We start from the raw sequence: 4,335 nt of genomic DNA, 5'->3' as shown, positions 1-4,335 counted from the left end.
GATAAGTGACTAATCGCCCTGATTTCATGTCTCTCCCTCTGTGCTTTAATTCACAAATGTGTTGGAGCAGACATTATTCTTAACAACACACTTTTCTTTTTCAACGAAACTAGGTAATAGTACGTGTTTTTGTTTGTTTTCTTTCGTAAGAAAAGATGTTAGGATCCTGATGTTATCTTGGTAATTATGAATTGCTTACACCTCGGAAAAGTAGCTGCCCAAAGGAAGGGTGGGGTCCACTTGAAGGTGGTTATCACAGGGCATCTGCTCTGGGCCCTGCCCATCCTCTACCATTTTCCCACCTCAAGCCCCTCACGTATCCCTGGCTGCGTAACTCCCATCCATCTCTCGGGGTGTGGTGTGACCTCCTCAGGAAGTCTAGCTTGATCCACACAGTTGGGTTGGGTACCTGTACCAGACATTAATGCTCCATCGGAGCCCCTCGGATCCCTTTATTATTTCTCTGTAACCCTCTCTGGCTTCCTGGCTTCCTTCCATTTCCCCTTTGGAATGCTTTCGCTCCCTGCAGCCTACGTCTATGACTCTTCTCTGGGGTGGGAGCCCCCCGGCAACAGCATATATAGTGTCTGGGGATGTGGACGTGCCCACTCTCATAGCAGTCCCTAGGCCAGGGACTGGCAGGGTGGGAGTCTGAAAGCCCAGGTTCTTTCCTACTGTTCGGACAAACTTTGAGGCCAGGCTTCAGAGTCCTCTTCAGGGCCAGCTGGAAGCCATGCTCAGTGGGACTTATGCCTCCAATTACCTTTTTGGGGCCTCTTCCCTGTCCCTGTCCTCCTTCCCCCACTCTTTCTGTTTTTATTTTCTGGGAGCGCTACTTGAAAAATTGCTTATGCACCAATCGATCGGGGGCCCAATCTAAGATGGCGCCCCTCCTACGTGCTCAAGTGGCCCTCTGGGCACACTCCTGATCAGAGTGAGTTGTAATTCTCTATCAGCCAGCCCCAACCACTGGACAAGGAGCTTTCTGAAGGCAGAGACTGTGTTTTTCCCATGGCTGTATCTCAGGACCAATTCAGGACCTGCCAGTGGACTTAATACTTAATGAGAGCTTGTGAATGAATGAATGAATCATGAACTCCAGCTATCAGAACCAACCCCAATGGAAGGCTGAACCCAAGAAAATATCTGGGCACTTATAGGGAAGCACGGGTCCTAAACAGAAACTGAACAAAATGCTTTCCTGAAAATGGAGCAAGAGTGTTAAAGGACACAAGCCACCAGGCCTAGGACTAGAACAACCACTTCTTCCTCATGCCTTTCCGTGTGTCTTCACCGGCACAGACTTGGCCTTTTGTAGATTGCATTTCCCAACAGGTCTTACTCCTAGAAATGTGCACATATGTTTACATCTATCTTCTTTGTTTTTCATTCCTATGTAGCTTCTGCATCAACCACACGATCTACATTCATCGTCTAGTTTCTAGATCATTGTTCAACCACACGATCTACATTCATCGTCTAGTTTCCAGATCATTGTTGGCTACTGACCTGCCTCAGAATTCCACCCTGATCCTTGTATCTGCCCTTTCAGGTCTGCTGACTGCAGTTCACAGTCTCCAAGTAGTCCCCATCAGCTGCCTTTTTCAGATGGTAGGACCTGGAGTGTTGGATTCTAATCATATCACCTCTCAGCCCACAACTCTGCCCCCACCCAGTGCCAGCCCAGTGTGGAATGCGGTTGTGACAGAGAAGCCAAATTTGTTACCACTATACCATCTCCGGCATGTCCAGGCAGGCCTGGGAAGGTCGCCAGGGGTTTTGTTGACATGAAGCATGGCCCATAGGTTTCCCAGAAGAAACTGTGATGAAGTCTTGGAACTGACACTTGGCCCAGATGAGAACCTGAGAAGACTGAAAGGCCTTACTTAGTCATTTGGGGTTCAAGAAGACGGTTGGCCATGGCTGAATTTATCCTGAGGGAGAATATCAAGGCCCGGTTGTCCAGTTTATTTGGGGTCAGAAAAAAAAAAATCATATAAATGAAATAAAAAAGTTTAAGAGAAGAGGGCCTCCAGTTGAATGTGAGGCCCACTAGCTCAGGGAGAGGGCCCTCGAAGCAGGTCTAGGAGAGGAGAGAGCCATTGATAAAGGCTGTTTAGTTGCAGAGAAAAGGTACCTAAATCTCATGGACTGAAAAAAAAAAAAAAGCTTGAAAATGAACTTTGTGAACTTATGTTCCTTTCCCCTTGCTAATGTGGCAAATGCCATCCTTTCATCAAACATTCACAGGCAAGCTATGAGCACTTGGGAGTCGGGCTGTGCAGGAAATGATGGTGACCTTGGCTGGGCAGTCAAACAGAGGGCAGAGGAGATGTTAATGATTTACAGCCAGGAGGCCTGGGGATTCCTTCAACACCGACTCGCTACAGATCACAGCACAGGGAGCCACAGAAGGAACTGCAAAGATGAAAAGGCTCCATGCAAGATGATCCCAGGAGGAAGGTCTGGACAAACAAGTCCGGTTTCAAGTTTTCTCTCTATCTCTACCATACTGTCCATTCCCGATCCTCATCTCTCACACCCGCAAACGCCAAACAAATCTGTCGCCTTCCTCCGTCCTCCCTTCCTCCGGCAAAGAGTGTCTTCCTTGTACCAGGCATGAGAAAAACAGCAGCGAACAAAACAGATCAAAACCTCTGCCCTGGTAGAGCTTGCGTTCTAGAGGGAGGACACAGACGCATCGCATGTCCGAGAGCAAGGAGCTATGGAGAGAAGGGGAAAAGGAATATTGGTGATAATGGCGGCGGGCGGGGGGGGGACATTGCATTGTTAAAGCAGAGGTCAGGGAAGGCCTTGCATTGAAATTTTTATTAAGCCCCTTCTGTGCCAGACATCATGCTAGCCGCTGTGTGTTCGTTGGACATCAACTCTGAATAAAAGGATGATTCCCACCCTTGTAAAGCTTACAGTCTAGCTGCTTTCCTGCACACCTTGACTCTCTCATCAGTATGGCCACCCTAGTGATCTTCCTGCAACATGGAGACTGTCATACCACGACCTTGCTTAAAACCCTTTGATGATATTTCAGTGCCTTGAGGATCAAATTCTGGTTCCTGGGCAAGTTTAAGCCCTTCGTTCTCTGTCCCACCCACATGCCAGTCCAGTGTCCAGTCACGGTCTTCCGTCCCTCTAGCTAGGTAGCCACACAGTCTATTTGCCTGAAATAGTCCTGGTTTATGCCGTCATCCTGCCATCATTATTAATAGTGTGCCACTTTACTTTCAAAAAGTTCTCATTGGACAATAACTTATATAGTCACATTCTTTGTAATACATACTTAATGCTTCAGCTATACAAATACCCACTGTTCTTCAAATAGCATTCTACTTCCAGCTCTGCACTTTGCTCATGCTCTCCCCTCAGTCCGGGTTACCCTTTCCTGCCTTACTTCTCTGATGAAATTCTCTTTATCCTAAAAAACCAACTGAAATGTTACCATCTCTCTGTTTTCTGGCCCGTCTCATCGCCCTCACTCCCCTACTCAACAGCATTATTTATTCCCTCCTCCATGTTCCCAGAGAGTCATCCTTTCTTCGTACAGTGTTCCAGACATCTTCATCTTGGTGTTATCTGCACCTCTGTCCTGGGGGCAGGGCCTGTACCATGTTCAGCTCTGTGTTCCCTGGGTCTTGCACAGCATCTGCCCCCAGCAGGTTCTGAGTAAGTGTTGATTAGGTTGAATGCAATGAGGTTGTGCTCTAGCTGCAAATATAACAGCTTAAAGCTTTAAAGGCTTTCATGCAAACTGCTAGAACTTGAAGATGGGGGACCACCATGCATTTTTTACCCCAATCTGTCACATAATTCCTTCAACCTAGCGAAGTCCGTGCCCCAACAGTGAATCTCTTATTGATTTGTACTTTAATTTTCCAGCTCACAGGCGCTCGCTCACCTGTACTTCATAATGGCTCACCCTTCCAGCTCTTCTGCCTCCTGGGGGAGAGCCTTGGCATTGAGTCTTGAGTCAGGGGAGCAAAGAAGGGTATTCTCAGCCCAGGGACTAGGACAGAAGGGAAGTGAGATGTGAGATAAGAGTGGGAGCAAGAAAAAAGCATCCTTTATCCAAAGCTGACGTGAGAGCTTTTTGAAAAGAGAAACGTCCAAAAGGAAAGTTTCAGTATCGGCAGCAAATTTTCAAGCAGCTGGAAAAGACACGAGCAATTTTATGTTGATCAATCCTGAGAGAGGACTATGAAGGAAATTTAACCCATGACTTTAAAAGTCAGGAGGCTGGTGGTTAGAAGAGGGGGTGTGAGGCAATGGAATGAACACAAAGTATGTTTAAATCTTGCCCTACCATACATTCGGGTGTTG

The sequence above is a fragment of the Pteropus vampyrus genome, unplaced genomic scaffold (assembly GCF_000151845.1).
Source record: "Pteropus vampyrus isolate Shadow unplaced genomic scaffold, Pvam_2.0 Scaffold240, whole genome shotgun sequence".
NCBI classification, from domain to species: Eukaryota; Metazoa; Chordata; class Mammalia; order Chiroptera; family Pteropodidae; genus Pteropus; species Pteropus vampyrus.
The sequence above is the reverse complement of the archived record's forward strand: the minus strand, read 5'-3'. Positions refer to the sequence as shown.